We start from the raw sequence: 18,782 nt of genomic DNA, 5'->3' as shown, positions 1-18,782 counted from the left end.
GACTCAGGACCTTATTCAGAGGCGGCCGTACGGTCTACGACCGCACGGCTACCTCGATGTTTTGCCAGTGCACATGCGCATGAGGGAGCCGGCTCCCTCGTGCGCATGCGTGAGACCCGCTACGACCGACAGCGCTGGTCGTAGCGGGTCTCTTTCCAAAGGGGGCGAGCTGTCGATGTTGATTGACAGCTCGCCCCGTTTGGAAGGCGGGCCGGCGGGGGTGGCAGCCCAAACGGAGGCGTTCCCATGGGAACGCCTGCCGTTTGGGGGAGGCCCCACTGAGATCACTAGTGATGTCAGTGGAGAGCTTCCGGCTCTGACAGAGCCAGAAGCTCTCCGGGGCTTACGACAAGTGAGACCCTACCCTAGAGGCTCGTCGTAAGCCCCGATGGTCGCGATGGTCAATGACCATCGCGACCATCACCCGAGTGATCGTTAGAGCTGTGGGTGTTAACCCACAGCCTAATGACCGCAACAGAGGCGGGCGGTCAGGATGCAAGTGACCGCCCAGTTTCTGAGCGACCGCTTGCATCCTCCGACCGCCTCTGAATGAGGCCCTCAAAGTGCTTTACATTTGCCTTTACAGTACAAAATACAAAATAAGCTTAAACAAGGGACATTTGTGAAATGCTTGGGTGAAGAGGTAAGTTTTGAGTCTATTTTTGAAGGATTCTAGAGTGGAGGCCTCTCGAACTGTGCGGGGAAGTGAGTTCCATAAGGTTGGAGCCCCAAAATTGAAAGTTCGACCTCCAGATGAATTTCGGGAGATTCTAGGTACTGTTAATAATCCTTCAACGGATCGCAGTAATCGAGTGGGATGGTAAGGAAGCAGAAGCTGCTTTAGGTACCTTGGGCCATGGTCATGTAGGGCTTTGTAAGTTAGTAAGCCAATCTTGAAAACAATTTGCCACCTGACAGGCAGCCAGTGAATGGAGTAGAGAGTGGGCGTTATGTGGCTGGTTGGTTATTAGCCTGGCAGCTGCGTTTTGTACCATCTGCAAGCGGTGCAATTCTTTTGCTGGGAGTCCAAGGTAGAGGGCGTTGCAGTAGTCTAGGCTTGATGATATAAATGCATGTATGACTTTAAGCAGATCTTCTGAGGGAATTAAGTGCTTGATTCTGGCAATGTTCCTCAGATGAAACAATGAGGATTTGATTGTGGCTGATACCCGATGTTTAAGTGTTTGCCATTTCAAATCAAGGACTACCGGAGCATGGACAGAGATTATAATAATAATATTATTATTATTACATATTGCTATTCTTGAAAATAAAGTCTCAGCAACCAGTATATAATCAATCCAGGGAAATGAGTCATGCACCCGCGAGTAATAAGTAATTTCCCGATTAGACAAATTTCTCATCCTCCAGGCATCAATCAAGGAAAAGTTTGGGTAATTGAGCGCATATAAATTAAGAAGGCATCATTTATGTCCAAACAACAAACAAAGAAGCATTACATTACCAAACTTTATGATCCCTCTATGGATGTAACTCCCAACTCCCAATATGATATTTCCCAACTATTGGAATCTTATTTCCAGGCATTATATAGGGCGGAATCACCTAACCCTGAGGCTACCAATACTTCTCTTAGAGATGCTTTATTACCTAAACTTACTGACGAACAGAGAGAATGTTTGGATGGTGACATTCCGGGGGCAGAGGTTGACAGGGCAATTGATTTACTGAAGTCAAATAAATCCCCAGGTATTTATGGACTCAACAATTTTAAATGTATAGATAGTTTCCACTCTGACTAACTTATTCCAGAAAATATACGCCCAGAATATAACATATCATTCCTTCAATGATGATGTCACGCCTGAGGGTTGGAGTTGTTTGGAACAGGCGTGGGAGGCTGAAGTGGAACCTAAGGAGGTGTGATTAAATCTGGAAGACTTGCACCAGGACATCATCACGCAATGAGGAACGATAGGAGGCAGTAGACCTGCTGTAGGTGATAAGCCCAAAGGCGAGGACAGTAGGGATCAATTTTATTACACAGGAGGTTGAAATTCGTACTGGAGATGATAATACTGAATTAAGTAATGATCTAAATCTGATTGAACCAATGATGCCAATTTGAAGAACTTGATGGATGTGAATCCAATGTTGAAGAAATGATGCACTTGATCAGTTGGGCCGATGATGAATTGATGCACTTGATCAGTTGAGACCAATGTTGAAGAGTTGATGCAGTTGATCGGTAGGGACCAATGTTGAAGAGTTAATATGCTTGATCAGTAGGGACCAATGATTGGAGATATTGGTTGAGACTGATGATTGGGGATATTGGCTAGGACCTGGAATGATACGAACTGGAACCATTCAGATATGGAAAACCTTGGAGCTCAGCACAAAGCTGTATCTTCAGCAGAAGCAACATTGCAATGGAGGCCAGTCACAGAAAATGGAATTTATAGGGGATTGGATGCTGCAATCAGCTGGTCTGGGAGCAACACTATGGACCTCATTCAGAGTCGGTCGTTGCGGCCGCACGGTCGTACGCCACCGATGTTCGCTGAACTGCGCATGCGCAAAGTTCGCAATGCTCGTGCGAAAACTTGCTGCTACGATCAGAAATTTCTCTCTCCTTGAACACAGCCAGGTCGGTAGTTTGAGTGACAGAATGAGGCGTTTGTGGGTGGTAACAGGGGAAGGTAACGGGGGAGTGGAGATCCGAACGCAGGCGTGCCTAATTATGCGAGTGCATAATTAACAAAGTAGTGTCATGGCACACGTGACATGGGTGGTTTGTACACTGACATGATCGTAGTGCTTAAGAGAGGGTATGGTCAACCTTAAGCTCTACGACCAGTTCTGATGGTTCCCGATGGTCTCGATTAATCCTTATATGGCCGGAGATGACGTGTAATGCGTACGAGAATGGGTCGTATTTTTTGTCTTCCGGCCACTTCCTCCCCTTGGTCGGCCAGCCAACGATCCGATCTTAGGGACGCAACATGCGAGTGCATCATTTGCATATCCGGCCCCTTTTCCTGTACGACCGTGCGGCCGCAACGACCGACTCTGAATGAGGTCCAATGAGTGGTGGAGCAGAGTCAAGTGACAGAATCCAACATGGCTGCACCCATATTGAGTTTGGAGGGAAGTCAAGTGTGTGCCTGAGTGTTAGCATGCTGAGTAAACACGTAGAGCACAGAGCAGTAACCATGTGGACAGACCTCACAGCCAACTGGATGCAATGTGCAGTGCGTCATCCGGGAGTGGTTTGCGGTCACAGTGCGAGCGGAAGTCAGCACTAGCTGGAATAACACCACAGACGTAAAACATAGGAGAATGTGGGAAAAATGAGTCAGTATCGTGACAGACTATTCTTATACTAAACCAAACAAAGATGTTTCATTGTTATCTTTATATCGACCTATTACGCGGCTCAACCAGGATTATTTAATCTTGGCAAAAATTATTTCTACCTGGTTACAGGAATTTATGACATCTCTTATTTCTACACACCAGCTTGGGTTTACTCATGGACGTCAATCAGTATTGGGAGTGAGATCGGCAATTGCAGTTCTGGTATTATACAAACGAACCAGAAAAAAAATATATTCCTATGTAGGACACACATGGAATTATTTCACATTATCATTTGATAATAAATTGTCGATCAGTAGAGGGTATTGCCAATCCACAAAAAAACAAGAATTCTAAAACATAACCTTTATTGCATTAACCTTAAAATAGATAGCAGCAAAATATTAAAAACCGAATGTGCATTGATGTGAAAGTGAAAATAAATGTGAAAATAAAATTTTGTGATGACTACTCAAATAAACCGTGTCTTATTTATTGTCTCATCAGAAAATACATTTTCTTGCCTAAGTGCTTTACTAATAACCTCCTCATGAAATGAGATGAATATCTCTTTTAATTGCATTCATCCGGAGATATAGTTAGTCTTAAAATCACAGATTTTTATGGTAGCCAGTTGTTGGGACCAAAATAGGTGATCTACTATCTTGCAATGATACAGATATTATAGTATCAAATTCATTCTTTTTCAATCCATATGGGGTTAACAAATGAGATACAGTCTGCTGGGACCAGTTGTTCTTGCCCAGTAAATTGTCACACCCATATATTTTAATATTCAATAGACCTCTAGTTGTGAGGAACATTTATTATCAAAAAGGTTGTCTGTATCACTATTGCCATGATTATAAGTGTTTCATATTACCATAATGGTTGTCACACACTTAATTTGATTTTACAGTTGCACACTTAGATATTACTTAAGCCGCAATATTGTGTGGAGAATACAGTCCATCACAAATATTGGTGTATTCTAACGGATCTCTGTACCACTTATCTAGTTGTTGCCAATGTATCTTATTTAAAGATTAGCATTTAATGATTGCAACTGTTTTATTCAATCTACCCACTTTTTTGAGTAGAGATTTATTGATCAACCCCATGGTCCTATCATGGACCAAAGACCTCGAAGAGGAAGGTCCGTAGGGGTAAGAAACACCCGAAGCAGAGATCAATTGGGACACACAGGACAATCCCAGGTATCAGAAGAGGCCTTCAAAAGAGACGATGAATACCATAGAGAGAGCTAGAGAATTGAGAGTACTAAACCTTACCTCTAAGAAACTAGACGAAACACATATTAGAGTCTTAAGTAAAGGTTTATCTTTTTCTCCTAACAATCATCTGCACCAATTCAGATGGGAGAAGGACTTCCATCTTTTTGGGAGGAAGCTCCTTTTAACAAAATATTATTCTCGCAACTGATTTAATGATGTGAATGAAGCATCATCTATGGTTAGCACAGCTGAAAAATTATCTTTGGAAGACGTACAAGCAATAGTAATGCTGGAAGATCTAGAAAGAGAATCGAGTGACTCTAATACTAATCCTAGACCAAAATGCAAAAAGAAGGGAACTTTTAATCCACAAACGCATATATGCTCAGAAGTTGGTACATTTATAGAGTTGGTTTCTCATGACTTTGACAAACTGTGTGCCAGAAAACCCAATTCTAATATATTTTCTAATAATCTTAATAAGGATGAAATTAAGGTTCTTAAGGAGATCAAGTCCTGGGTTGACACCATAATTAAGCCCTCTGATAAAAGGGGAAAGCGTGGTACTCTGGGATAAAGATAAATACATTTTGGAAGCTAATAAACAACTTAAAGATGAGACATGCTATAAACAACAGCTGTTTAATCCAACGGGCTCTCAAGACCCACTACTTCATCAATGCCTTCCAGCTATCATCCTAACTCGCTGCTTCATGCTCCTTCCTCCCCATCTACCCCATCTGTGTCAAACCTTTTGTCTGCCCCTCCCTTTTAGAATATAAGCTCTTACAAGCAGGGCCCTCAACCCTCTTGTGCTTCTCCCTACTTTAGTTTCATCTACTTCTTACTCACCACTAGGGCTCCTAACACTTGGTTTCTTATGCTCTGTTACTTATCTGGTTGTTATGGTTGCTAATGTAGCAATGTATATTATCCATGTCCTGGTCCTGTATTGTATTGTTCATATGTTATCTGTTGATTTGTATTGTTGTCAGTATTTTGCCATTCTAATGCTGCACACATTTGATATGTACTTTGATGCGAGTTGGTAAATTACCATTCTTGATTTACTTTTTTCATGGATGCCTTAGATCTCTTTATGTATACTGTTTATAGCTTCGCGTTTACCTATGAGGTCCATGCCGATATGTGCTGTGTGGTACAGTGCGGGTGATATCATTGTTTATCTGGGGAGGATGTCTCCAGGCAACTGTTTCTGTTCCAGATTGGTGTGTATGGTTCACGTGGGAGCTGTCCTGGATGGCTGGTCTTCGCGCTGAGGTGACGTCCCAGCAGATGGCCCGTCGCCCCCGGATGGTGGGGGATTCACTCGTTATTTAAGGTGGTAAGTTTTGTATGTTGTATGCACCCTGAGGAAAATGTTGTTATTAAAACATTGAAATGTAGGTTAACACCGTGCATCCTGTTTTTTTTTTTTTTTTATATATATATATATATATATATATATATATGTAATGTATATATATATATATATATATATATATATATATATATTGTGGCAATGTCACCAGAGATGGCACTGGTGAGCAGCAGATGCTGTGTGGGGCAGGTGAGGTCCGCGAAAGAGATGCGGTTTCTAGACATTTCATCACATATCATGGATCCAATCCTGAAGAATGCACTTTTAAAGCGATTGAACAAGTGTCTTTGGGAGACAGAGGAGGAGATCTGGGCAATAAACTTTCGCGGAGAGAAATGTTTTGGATTTTACAACTAAACACTATGACTCCGAACAGCTTTAACGAAAGCTATGAAATTGCCCCCTTCTTATAAAGGATGAGTCGGTAGCTGTGGTTATCTATTAAATATCTACAACCTTACCATTGTACTGACACCCAAACTCGTCTGATCTTGGAAGCTAAGCACAATTGAGCTGGGTCAGTACTTGGATGGGATACCCCCTGGGAATACTCAGTGTTGTAGTATATGATATCCACAGTAGGGCGTTAAATAGCCACTCAGTCCTTTTGAGGATTATGGGTCACGTACGATTCAGAAATTCTGGAGAAAAATGAAGATTTTATTTATTTATTGAACAGCCTGGATTCACAAGTTGTGGAGCATTGAAGCCATCATTGGACTTTGTTTATTCTATACAAGACTAACTAATCATCTCATATCTCCTTGTTTGGTTTTTAAAAATTTTTTATCCTAGTACAAGAGACTTTTTTCATATAATATTTGAACTACCATATACGTTTTTCACTATTTTTCACATTGATACTAGAGATTTTTATGCATTACCTCCGTTGAGTGAATACGCATTTTAACATGTCTAGCTGAACACATGATTAGGAAGCCAGCCTTCTATTTCTATATATCTTTATATACATTTTTCTAATTTCTTTCCCCTTCTTCATCATCAGCCGTGTATGAAAGATGGCGTCCCCGTTACCCTAGCAACGATGATGCATTTATGTTCCATTCACTACAGGTGTTGTGGAAAATGGGGAGTGGACAAGTTGCCACCAGTGGGCGGAGACAAAGGTGCAAGCTGGAGAACACTTGGAGAATCCTGCCGAACTGAGATTCAGTTGCACATGGACCACAACAAAATGGCGAACGCACCAGCCGCATACGGACTACAAGAAAATGGCGGACGCAATATTACAGATACGGACATTTCCTGGAGTGGCCTGAAGTTTACTTGTGCTACCGGTAACATGACAGATGACGTCATCATTGGGCGGAAGCCGAGAAAGAATGGGCGGAAGCCAGTATACGAATAAGTGGTATTAAACCACTTTGGACTTCAGCAAACGCTAATGAAAAGTTAAAAATTTTACATTATGGACAGATGTAAGATAGAATATATATTATTAATTCAGTATGAACCTCTGGAAAAAAAAGAGCGCTCTTTTTCGATATGACTAACTGGAAGTGACGTCATGGATGATTTAAACGAGACAACTGGCGCCCTGTCTCATAAAGCGTATAAAAAGTGGCAAACCCTGATTAACTGCACCCCTTGATGAAGTCCCCAAGTGGATGAAACGCGTTGGAATAGCTGCCTTGTCTGACTGAATTAACTATTAAAGATAAGCATCTCATTTTTGTAGAAAACTTCCTATATATTTTTAACAAGTTTTGAAACATTTTAAACAATACCTTTTTACTTGCTTTTATCCACTGATCCCTTTGTGTAAACTGGCTTTTTTAAATATTTAAATATATAAACTCCATTCGTTTTTTAAGATGTATTTAAATGTATGAATTGCATTTTTAATGTCATCTTAAATATATATTAGCACTATTTGCACATTGTGGAAAATTCAATCAATTTATTAGTATAATTAATTTATTTGTATTATCTGTGCTTGTATGCACAGGATCTAGATATACTTTTTAAATATTAAACTGTGATTTTTATTTTTACACTTTGTATGGTACATTTCTTGGTTTATGTTACACATTCCACAAATCATTGTAGAATATACGTAAGTCGCTGATCACCTAACATATTTGCACTAATATATATATATATATATATATATTGTGGCAATGTCACCAGAGATGGCACTGGTGAGCAGCAGATTCTGTGTGGGGCAGGTGAGGTCTGCCCACACAGACTAGAAAAGCATTTTGGAAAGATGGTTAATTGCTGCCTGGTGGAGAGAGCTCAGGTGTAGGCTGACGAGAAGGCAGACCGGTCAGGCTGCTGGGGACAGTCTAGGTGAGACTGTAGCAGCCAGGAGAGCCCAGTGAAGCTAAGCGAGCCTTGGGTCCAGATCTTGCAGGAGGCAAGGGGGGCCATCAAACTCTCAGACTGTGGTACTATAAAGCAGCGAGGCTGCATGCTAAGGAAGCTATATCAGGCCAGGTGGCCAGGGTCCAATTCTGCACGTGGCAGGAAGGACCCCCATTTACATCGACTGTGTTGGCAGACTAGCTGCACCCTTATAGATAGGGCTCAAGAAGAGAGCTAGTGCCCTAAGAGAGGGTTTATTTATTATTTTATTGTGGTTTCCTGACTACCATTTGTATGCTGGAAACCTGTGTGTGGACCCTGATTAAGCACCTAAACACTGCACCAATCCACCCTCTACCACGCTAATTAACCCCAAGACATCACAATATATATATAAAAAATTCCAAAGAGGAGAGGGCACTCACCATTTGCAGAAAAAAGACAGATATTTATTGATCACATACCACCAGTGTAATAGGCTAGGTCCAACGTTTCGGTCCCCATGTGGGGCCTTTGTCAAGGTAAATGCAATATCACGCACTGTTCAATCCATCAAACAAAGTGCAACCATATTAGATAAACAACAGAGTTTAAATAACAAAGGCAATACCTACCAGGTGTGAGCCATGTAATCAACATATCATAGTGCGGCACATGCTGACACGCACGCCATTGTGGCCATGCCCACAAACATGGAAGAGGTTCCAAGCCTCATTTTTAACAGCAAATAGTACAAGGAAGATGGATCGCGTCAGCGAGTCACGTGGGACAGACACCCACTACGTGTCCAGTCGCACGATAACACCAGTCATAATAGCTCAGGGAGCGAGAGCTCCCACAAACCAATCAAGCTATCCGACTGTAGTATGGAAACCAATCAGAACAAGGGGCGGATGGGCAGGCATGGTGAAAAAAGTAAACAACACGCTCTTAATACACCATCTTGTGATAGAATCCAAACATTAGATCCATCACATTGAACGCAGCTTATTGTCACAAGGCTCTCCCAATAGGCATGCCAATGTTAGTACAATAATACACACACACAAAAACACAAGAATATATCATTAAAAAACCAGCAAATCCGAAAACATATCAACAAAAATATATCAATAAATTATTTTACAAAAAGACATTGAATGAGATGTGCTCATTTAGGCCCCGCGGGGCAACAGTGTCCAAGTTGGTGGGTGTCCATTGGTAAAAAACTGTTTTGCCACTGGCTTATTGCTGACACCAGTAGCCAGTGATTGCCGAACTGAACTTCGTGATTAGCCATTCGTTCTCGGATCGGTCTTGTTGTTAGGCCAATGTATACCAGAGAACAAGGGCAGATTAGCATATACAGAACAAACTCACTAGTACATGTGTGTGTGTGTGTGTATGTCATATATATATATATATATATATATATATACACACACACACACACACAGTACCAGTCAAAAGTTTGGACACACCTGCTCATTCAATGGTTTTTGTTTATTTAAATTATTTTCAACATAGTAGATTAATACTGAAGACATCAAAACTATGACAGAACACATATGGAATTATGTTGTAAACATAAAAGTGTTAAACAAATCAAAATATGTTTTATATTTTAGATTCCTCAAAGTAGCTCCCCTTTTGCTTTGATGACAGCTTTGCACACTCTTGGCATTCTCTCAATCAGCTTCATGAGGTAGTCTCCTGGAATGATTTTCCAACAGTCTTGAAGGAGTTCCCAGAGGTGCTGAGTACTTGTTTGCCAAGAGTGTGCAAAGCTGTCATCCAAGCAAAAGGGGGCTACTTTGAGGAAGCTAAAATATAAAACATATTTGATTTGTTTAACACTTTTTTGTTTACAACATAATTCCATATGTGCTCATTCATAGTTTTGATATCTTCAGTAATAATCTACTATTCTGAAAATAATTGAAATACACAAAAACCAATGAATGAGAAGGTGTGTCCAATCTTTTGACTGGTACTATATATATATATATATATATATATATACACACATATATATATATACATACATACACACACACACACACACATACATACACACTATATATACATGGGATCTTAAGAATGTTTGTTTATACATCATCCTCCAACAAACCTCTCCTTAGGCAGGCCTCATGAAAAGTGTGACAAATTTTCCCATCAACAGTCCTTTGGTCTTCGAAGGAAGTAGGACCTGTTGCATTCAAAATTTGTAGGATGTACAGTGTAAACAAGGCCAAGAGCTTCTGTTGCTCTGATACCAGGATGACCATCCACAGCGACTCCCAGTTTTCTGCGCAGAAAATCTTTGGGAGAAGCATTTCATGTGTAATATTTTGGCAGCAGGGTCCTTGCAAAGTCATCATTTTGACACAGTTGGAAGAAAGAAGTAAATGTTGTTGCGTAATTTGGTATAGTCAGAGAGCTGAGAATGCTGGCAAAGCCTGCTAGAGCTGTCTTCCATAATAAATATCAAGATCATGACAACACAAAATGCTTGCTCCAAGGCACTACCCATAAGCCATGAAGCCCCACAATGAGCGTCTAGAAAAAATTGTGGTTTTAAATTAATTAAAAATTAACAGAAATTAATTTTGATTTCAAATTTTTTAGGTTGCCTCCGCCGTGTTTTAATATGCTCGTATGTAAAATTTCACAATCTTTGCTTGTAAACTGGATTTGTATAGAAAGACAGAAGTACAGAACGACAAAAATATTAGATAAGCTAAATACTTTTGTAATTCCATTCCTGACCTGTAGAGGGCAAATGCTATGCAAAAATTGTGGTTTTTCATTAATTAAAACTTAACAGTAATTAATTTCGATTTCCAATTTTTTTATAGTTGCCTCCGCTCGTATATAAAATTTCACGATCGTGGCTTGTAAACTGTGGATTTGTATAGAAAGACAGAAGGACACATTTTCGCTTTTATAAAGTAGATATATATATATATATACATATTATACATACACACAGTGTATATATACATATTATAATATAATATAATATGTATATATATATATATATATATATATATATATATAAAATGGGTTGACTGCAGAGTGGCTGGTTTACCAAAGTTCATCAATAATATAAATGTCGCATTTATCGACAAAGTGGTCAAATATTTAGACCCATAGTGTAATTAAAGAATAAAAAGTGCTGGTGCTTGTAAATAAATAATTAACAATTTAATAGACACAGAAGTGCAAGAATAAAAAATAAATGAGATAAAAAATACATATAAAAAAATACAATAGACAGATGGATAAAATCAGAGGAAAAATCTAAGACTCGGCATATATTCACTTTAAAAAAAAACAGTTTTTCTAACAGATAAATAATTTAGTGGCTTATCTGAATGAAGTGGATAGAAGTTACTATATCATAAGTTCAAGAGGCAAGGTATGGTCACTCCCATATCTTCTAGAAAGAATGTTTTCTTTTTAAAGTGAATGATATATACCTTTACTAGTATTTTTTATTGACATTGAGCTGACGCCCACAAATATTGGGCCTAGTTAACAGTACTTTATATATTTTTTATTGTTTCCTTATAAATCACTGTATTATTTTTGGCGCCGTACCCACTTATCTTTTCTCTCTCATATATATATATATATATACATACATATACATACATACACACACACATATACAGTGCATCCTGAAAGTATTCACAATGCTTCACTTGTTCCACATTTTGTTATGTTACAGCCTTATACCAAATTGGAGTAAATTAATTTTTGTCCTTAAAAATTCTACACACAGTACCCTATAATGACAATGTGTAAAAAGTTTTTTTGAGATTTTTGCTAATTTATAAAAAAAAAAAAAAACACTAAATCACATGTACATAAGTATTCACGGCCTTTGCCATGAAGCTCAAAATTGAGTTCAGGTGCATCCTGTTTTCACTGATCAGCCTTGAGATGTTCCTACAGCTTAATTGGAGTCCACCTGTGGTAAATTCAGTTGATTGGACATGATTTTGCAAGGCATACACCTGTCTATATAAGATCCCACACTTGACAGTGCATGTGAGAGCACAAACCAAGCATGAAGTCCAAGGAATTGTCTGTAGATCTCAGAGGCAGGATTGTCTCGAGGCACAAATCTGGTACAGAAAAATATCTGCTGCTTTGAAGGTCCCAATGAGCACAGTGGCCTCCATCATCTGTAAATGGAAGAAGTTCGGAACCACCAGGACTAGAGTTGGTCAGCCATCTAAACGGAGCGTTCAGGGGAGAAGTGCCCTAGTCAGGGAGGTGACCAAGAACCCAGTAGTCACCCTGTCAGAGCTAAAGCATTCCTCTGTGGAGAGAGAACTTTCCAGAAGGACAACCATCTCTGCAGCAATCTACCAATCAGGCCTGTGTGGTAGAGTGGCCAGACAGAAGCCACTCCTTAGTAAAAAGCACATGGCAGCCCGCCTGTAGTTTGCCAAAATGCACCTGACGGACTCTCAGACCATGATGAGACAAAGATTGAACTCTTTGGCGTGAATGCCAAATGCCGTTTGGAGGAAACTAGGCACCACTCATCACCAGGCCAATACCATCCCTACAGTGAAGCATGGTGGTGACAGCATCATGCTGTGGGGATGTTTATCAGTGGCAGGAACTGGGAGACTAGTCAGGTTAGAGGGAAAGATGAATGCAGCAATGTACAGAGACATCCTGGATGGAAACCTGCTCCAGAGCGCTCTTTACCTCAGACAAGGGTCTCGTCACCGATGGTCGCGATGGTCTTGACCATCAACCTGGCCACTCGCTAAAGCTGTGGGTGGTCACCCACAGCTTAGCGAGTGGCCAGCTCTTTACAGAGAAGTGGCCACCCTCACTCAGAGTGAGCGCTCGCATTTTGCGAGCGGCTCTGAATGAGGTCCACAGTCTCCAGCTACCTGCATATGAATGCTTCCCACATCCATTATGTCTTCATTCATCTCAAGCATCTATTATCTGGGCTGTTCTGCACTTCGCACCCATACCAATAGGTGACACACTACACTCTGGTAAATTCATCTACTCTCAGTACATTGCAGCACTTCAGTGTCATCTCCTGCAGGCTGATGCCTTAACTACAGACACTTTGCTGTGGGCACATCTACTGTGTTTCTACTTGCTACAGTTCTAAGTACTTTAGACCCCGTGTTTTGATTTTGGGTCTAATTCATTATTGTGTTTAGTTTTGCCAAAACAGCCCTTAAGTGTTTTGGTTTTGGATCTGGACTTTTTTTTTTTTAATAGATGGATAAAAACAGCTAATGTACTATAATAGTAATATTATTCATTGTCAGTCAATTTTGCTCACCTCGCAGCTCACAATATTATTTTTGCCCATATTGGCCAAAGGCTGCAGTGAGGTGACTGACTAAACTTAGTGGCAGAGCAGTACCACAAACACATGGCAGTTTAAAAAAGATTGTAGCACATCTAGGAAACAGTGGCACTGCAGTGGCAGACAGGGATGACAGTTTAATATAAACTATACAATGCTATAGAATGTTTTACTTAATCAAGAACTAAATCAGAGTCCCAAGGCCAGCACAGGTAAATAGAGGTGGAGTGTTTAGTGGAAGCCAGGTAAAGCATTAATTGATGGATTGATTGAATAATTGCCTTGTGAATAGAAGTATAACAAAAAACAAATCTAAGAACTGGAAAACACTATTAAATATATGGCATTGCAAGATACAAAACAACATGTATGCCCCAGTAAAGTACAGTAATATACATTGCCTGTCAAAAACACACAATCTTGGCAAAGCCCACCATGAAAAGTGGTGCATTATGGAAATTTCCTTGAGCCTACCCATCCTTATGTTGTATACTAAAAAGGACATGCACAGTTTAACAAGCTAAGCACTTCAGCAACATGCACTGCCACTTTTGTAGCTGAAGTGCTTGCTTTGTTTTGGACCCTCACAAAATAGGTTGTTGTTGTTAATCATCTTTACAGTAGGAGGGTGTCATTATCATCCTCATCCCCATCAGTTTTGTTAACATCTTCATAACCACACAATATTAGCTCATCCACACTGGAATCCACTGTTACAGAAGTCTCTGGGGTATATTTACTGAAGTGCAGGTTTTTAGAAATGGAGATGTTGCCAATAGCAGCCAATCAAGATTCTAGCTACCATCTTCTAGAACAGTGGTGTCAAACTTGGGCCCCCCAGCTGCAGTTGAACTACACATCTTAGCATGCAGTGCCACAGGTTTGCAATTAAGGCATGCTAAAACTGTGGCAGGGCATGCTGGGATATGTAGTCCCACAAAGCTGAAGGGCCCGAGTTTGACACCACTGTTCTAGAAGGTGCTAGATAAATGTTAAGTAGAATGTGATTGATTGCTATGGGCAACATCTCAACTTCTAAAAACCTACACTTAGTAAATATACCACTCTGTGCTTTGTTGTAATTGCTGTCAAAGGTCTTCCTCATAGAATTTGTAGTTCACTTTTATGAACATCAGTTTTTCCACATTTTTAGGAAGTAGCCTTCTACACCTATCGCTAACAATGTTCCCAGCTGTGCTAAATATTCACTGGATGGTGGGCAGCTTAAGTCAAGCAAAAGTAGTTTGTACAAGGGGCTCCAAATTCCATTTATTTCTCCCTGTATTGAATGGAACTGTTTGACAAGCTAATTAGTACATTTTCATTAAAATAATCATCCATTCCCCCTCCTCTACCTATGTCATGGCTTGTAGTGATGGATTTGTGCTGTTCCTACTGTTGCCAAAGCATATAAAGAGTGGAATTCCACCTGGTTACTTCCTCTTGCTTCAGATTTGGAACGGAAAATTTAATTGTTCTTACTGCTGCAATATTTTACATGTGGTGGTGAATGCACCTCTAAAGCCCCTGTCCAACATTTGTTGACAGATGCTAAAAAAGTGTTTGACAGGATCACATGTTGATTTATTTATTTGGAGCAGGAGTATCTGGGATTGAGGGATGTGTGCAAGGCCAGTATCCTTTTAATATTTATATTGTGCATGGAAGCACTAGCTAGGGCAAATTTAGGATAATTCTGCTATATGAAGTGCTTCTGCTGGTAGGGCTGAACATAAACTAACTTTGCTGATGATTTATTAGCCATCATCTTGAACCCAGCCACCTCCCTGCCAAATATTTCTCAGGAATTTCAGAGATTTGGCCACTTATCTCCACCCCCCCCACTTCAATGTTTGAGAGTCTATAACACGCATTTCCATATGTGTTTGCACCCTGCCCACCTGACTACTGTAAATGTGTTGGAATGCTGCTACTGCCCTGACTCCTTATTTGGATAGATAGGATGATTTTATTTATTCACATTGTATGTGCAATATCTCCTTTGGGGTATTTTTGTTCTTATCCCCAGTTCATGTTTGACATTTTTTTTATTGTTTTAATAAAATGTGATTTTTATGCAAATACTTATTGGGAATGTTGATTCGTATTTAAACCGTATATTTGTCACCATGTTTTATCCTGTTATACAATATTTCACGCGGGGGGGACAATCAATCCTAAAAATATGCACAATACTTTGATTATTGTCTGTATTTATTCCCTATTCTCCATATACTCTTGATTTTCCTGTTGGACCATTGAAACATCTGAGGATAACAAAACTGATCAAGATAGACTCATATTGTTTATACTGCACATTTTTTGCACAGTGATTTCACTGTTGTATGCACTTTTAGGTGCTTCCCTATTATATCCTTATACTATTCCTCTTATACCGTAAGTGTGACTTAACACTAGAGATGAGCGGGTTCAGTTCCCTGAGAACCAAACCCATCCTAATTTAGGGGATTCGAGTCGACTCGGATTTTCCCACCTGACTCAGAACTGAAAACGAGGCAAAACGTCATCATCCCACTGTCGGATTCTTGCAGGTTTTGGATTCGATAAAATTCCCGCGATCATCGCCATTTTTCATTCCAGCTGTGGAGAGTGAAGAGGGAGGGAGCTGGGATCTGTGCTGTGCATGCTACAGTTGTGTCTACAGTTGTGTTGCTTTGCTTAATGTCCATATGGGCTGGCTGTTGTTGTGACTGAGGTTGTCCTGTCTACCCACAGGGGCTGACTGGCTGTTGTCCTGTCCATAGGGACTGGCTGGCTGTAATCCATAGGGGCTGGCAAGATGTTGTACATAGGGGCTGTCTGTTCTGCATGTTGTCCAGGGGATGCTCTGTCCATAAGGTGTGCTCTTTACCCTCAGTGTGAAAAAAAACAAAAAATATTTTTTTCTGTGTGCATGTTAGCCATACTTGTCATAAATGCTGGTGCAGGGGTGCTGTGCTGCTGTCTGCCAAGGGGCTGCTGTCTCTTTCAGGGGTTCACCCCCAGTGTGAAAAAAAAAATTGTGTGTGCGTGTTAGCCTGCCACACACTACCAGTGTTCAAATAAAAATAATTTTTTGTGTGTGTGCGTAATTGCGTGGTAGCCACACCACCAGTCAAAAAATAAAAACAATTTTTTGTGTGTACATGTTAGCCACGCCACCAGTGAGAAAATAAAAACAATTTTTTGTGTGTGCGTAATTGCGTGTTAGCCACACCACTAGTGAGAAAATAAAAACATTTTATTTGTGTGTGCACGTTAGCCACAATTATCAGCAACGTAGGTGCGCAGGGGTGCTGCTACAATATGTTTATAAAGAGGCTGCTGCCTCGTTCAGGTGCTCTCCCAAGTGCCCCCAAAATGTATTCAATCAATCAATCTTTTTTTGTGTGTGTCAGGGGTGCTGCCTGTGTCGTTTATCAAGAGGCTGCTGCCTAAAGTGGACAATGAATCCCCAATCTAACAAGGAGCGCTGCTATTATTTATACACAACACAGGATGGGATGACGATATAGGCTTGGGTGATGGTATAATCTGGGGTGATGTATACATCATCTTCTTCACACAATATTAATTTGTCCCCAATGGAATCCACCATTACAGGTGCCTCTGTAATTTTTGCACGTAATTGACGGTAAAGTTCTTTCTCGTAGAATTTATATTTCATTTTGATGGACATCATCTTTTCCACATTTTGGGGAAGTAGTCAGGCAGATCACTGACAAGGTTCCCAGCTGTGCTGAAAACTCATTCTGAGTACACCCTGGAAGGTGGGCAGCTCAAATAAAGCAAAGGCAGTTTTTTGTGTAAGGGCCTCCAAGGAGTATATTTATTTACTAAAGTTTCTAACTATGAAAAGTGTTCATGTTGCCCATAGCAACGAATCAGATCCAGTCTATCATTTTCTAGAATGCAATAGAGAAATGATAACTACAATCTGATTGGTTGCTATGGGCAACATGAATACTTTTAAATTTTTAGAAACTGTAGTAAAATAAAATTACCTCCAAATTGCCTCTTTTTCCTGCCAGTAGTTATTTACATGTATCTCTTTCATTTCAGATCTGTGTCCATTGGGAAGAAAAAACAATGGGCCCGATTCAGAGACGGAAGCTCTGAAAGAGAGCTCGCTCTGAATCAGGGTTTTTTTTTAATTTGTTTTTATGTGCGGCCTCCTGGCCGCTCGCATATCTGTGGGTAACCAAGACCATCGCAACTATCGGGGCTTGCGACGAGACCCTTGTCTTAGGGTCTCATCGCCATAAGCCCCAGAGAGCTTCTGGCTCTAATAGAGCCAGAAGCTCTCCCACTGACATCACTGGTGATGTCAGTGGGGCCGCCCACAGAAGGCAGGCGTTCGCTTGGGAACGGCTGCGTTTATGAAGCCACCCCCCGCCACGCCTACAAAACGGGGTGAGCTGTCGATCAACATCGACAGCTGCCCCTTTTGTAGTGAGCCATGGACCAAGAGAATTTCTCTCGCTCCGGGGCTTGTGCACGCGCAGTGCAACTGCGGCGCGTGCGCAGAGCCCACCATCGACCCGCTTGCGGGCACTCAAGCGCTTGCGGGCGGGTCTGAATCAGGCCCAATGTCTTCATCCCTTCTGGGATGAAAAGCCACTCCCAGCAAGCAGGCATGGCACTCAAGAATTCCCAAGAAAGACACAACATAAGACTTAAACCTTAAATCTAAAATGTTGCATTTAATGCTCTGTTCCGCTTATTCACATATCTGATATAGTTAAGTGGACAGTGGGAACAATGGCAGTTTGAAGGCCACTAACTAACTCTGTTTTTTTAATGTCCCTATACAGGTTCGAAAATGCCTTTACAGAAGGTTTGCAAAGGATTATTTAAGTCAATTAATTTTGGAAAGCACTCTTCCTGGTCCCCTTCTGGGATAAAAATCCACTCCTAGCTGCAGAAGCAGGCGCAGGATTCTCAAGAAAGACACAAAGTAAGACCTTAAATCAGGGGTAGCCAACCTCAGTCCTCGAGAGCTACTAACAGTTCACGTTTATCAGACCACCTAACTGGTGCACAGGTGTATTCATTACTTACCAACACATTTAATTATTTATTACACTTGTGATTCTGTGAGGAGACCTGGAAAACATGCACTGTTGGTAGCGCTCAAGGACCAGGGGTGGCTACCCCTGCCTTAAATCATAGATCGTGTCCA

The 18,782-nt window shown here is 40.8% G+C and overlaps 1 protein-coding gene and 1 pseudogene across 2 annotated transcripts in view; one reads left to right on the top strand and one right to left on the bottom strand.

The window, feature by feature from the left end:
* FRMPD3 (FERM and PDZ domain containing 3) overlaps window positions 1-18,782 on the bottom strand; it is a 746,708-nt gene that overhangs the window by 567,071 nt on the left and 160,855 nt on the right. The window lies entirely within an intron of this gene.
* LOC148508685 (5S ribosomal RNA) lies at window positions 6,385-6,503 on the top strand (annotated as a pseudogene).

Source organism: Taudactylus pleione, unplaced genomic scaffold (genome assembly GCF_031769625.1).
Source record: "Taudactylus pleione unplaced genomic scaffold, aTauple2 ptg000352l, whole genome shotgun sequence".
NCBI classification, from domain to species: Eukaryota; Metazoa; Chordata; class Amphibia; order Anura; family Myobatrachidae; genus Taudactylus; species Taudactylus pleione.
Note: the sequence above shows the minus strand (reverse complement) of the source record. Positions and strands in the feature narration are given on the sequence as shown.